A 1,929-nucleotide genomic window follows, 5' to 3' on the forward strand; every position below is an offset into this window, starting at 1 on the left:
AAGGATAATTAAAATGATTAAAATTAAATATACTTTTATATATTTAATCATAAATTTCACTTATGGTTTTAAAACCATGGAGAGCATAAAAAGGATAAACTAAGTTGAATAATATATTCCTGATTGGCAGGAAAAGGAAGAAATCCTTTAGCCTTGAAAGGATTTATTGTGATACTAATATAAGTACTTTACATATTGAGAGGTAAAAATACAGAATTTGATATTTCACAATGAGATTACAGATGCTAAATAGACAGGTTCTAACAGGGCCTTAAAAATTCAATAGTGAAATGTACAGGGTAGTTTAGAAGTGGAGTATGGAAATGGTATTTTAAGCCCTTTGAAACCAATAATTGGCAGGATTAAATCTTTGCTTTCCTCAAAATATGCCCTGGTACCTTCAGCAAGAGAGAGAACACTGAGATAAGAGGCACCTGCAGTGTGACAATCTAAGCATATCCCCTCATTGTCCCATTCATTTCTGCAAGTTACTGTTTTTGATGGAACAAAATAGCATATGCTACCTTAAATTTCACTTGAAACTGAAGAACTAAGTTTGTATTCCCTACAGAATGATAATACAAAGGTATTCCAAATAGCTGTCCCCCCAAAATGTCTATAAGTTGGTGAAAAAAGAATGACCTTGTGGTTATATGTACAATTCTTACCGTACAAGTTTCTATATCTTTAATTTATTCGCCTATTCAATTATCTATTCAGCAATCACTATAGAGATCTAGGTAGATAAATTTGGTAAGGCCTTGGGGTTATCAAATACCTTTAGATTTGGGACTACTCTAGAAGAAGCCTACCATCTAATGTATCTTATGACCATCAAAAATGAAACAATATGGGTTCTCTCTTTCCAGACCTTGCCGAACAGGAGGCGCCATCGTGGGAGTCCACATCTGCCACAACCAGGACCAAGAGGAGCCCAACACCCAGATTATCTGCCTGAGACTGTTGGTCAAGCTGTACATATAGGTTTCTGGCCAGACGAACCAACTACCTTTAACCAAGTTGTGCTGAAGAGATTGTTCATGAATCACACCAACCTGCCACCTCTGTCTCTTTCCCAGGTAATCTGGAAGATGAAGTTACCTGGCCAGGAAAACCAAACAGCTGTGGTTGTAGGAAGTATGACCGACGATGTGTGTATCCAGGAAGTGCCCAAACTGAAGGTGTGTGTCCTGCACACAAGCAGCCTGGCCTGGAGCTGCATCCTCAGAGCTGGAAGCAAGATCCTTACCTTTGACGAGCTGGTCCTGCACTCCCCAAAGGGCTGCTGCATCAGCCTCTCCTCTGGTCCACACACGGGCCAGGAGGTATACCAGCATTTCTGCAAGGCCCCAGGAACCCCTTATATCAAGCCCTACTCGGGATCCACAGGGCAGAATTTGGGGGGTGCCAGAGGCACACAGGGCCAGCCGAGGCTACAAAAACAAGCTGACCTTTAATCTCAAATTGAAGTCTACTCTGCAAATTTTATGTTAAACATATTTTAGAAATGTGTCATGGGCAAGAGGAAAATACTAGCCATATTGTGAAGAATTAAAATGATTTAAGAATATGGGAATGTCATTTTAAAAAAGAGGAGGAGGATCTATCCAGACAGAGGAAATGTGGATAAAACCTTAAAGGCATGGGTTATTGACATCACATGTCAATAGAGTTGTGAAAACTCAGTGTAATGATAACACAGGAAGCATGAAAGGAAGAGAAGAATATTAGTTTAGAGAGGGAATGGGCAAGTTTATGAAAAAAAAACAATAAGCAAACAAACTTGTGTGTCAGGCTAAGGAGTTAGAATGATTTAAGAACATTTAAGAAATGATACAATTGAATTATTACATAGCTATGATTTTGCAAAGAAGTTTATATTTGAGTCTATATAGGGAATAAAAGTAGGGGGTAGTTAAACTCATAGGA

The 1,929-nt window shown here is 38.7% G+C and overlaps 1 pseudogene; it reads left to right on the plus strand.

Moving 5' to 3' along the window:
- Positions 1-840: 840 nt before the first annotated feature.
- Positions 841-1,494, plus strand: LOC129521173 (ribosomal protein L18-like; annotated as a pseudogene).
- The last annotated feature ends 435 nt before the right edge of the window (positions 1,495-1,929 follow it).

Source organism: Nyctereutes procyonoides, unplaced genomic scaffold (genome assembly GCF_905146905.1).
Source record: "Nyctereutes procyonoides isolate TBG_1078 unplaced genomic scaffold, NYPRO_anot_genome, whole genome shotgun sequence".
NCBI lineage: Eukaryota > Metazoa > Chordata > Mammalia > Carnivora > Canidae > Nyctereutes > Nyctereutes procyonoides.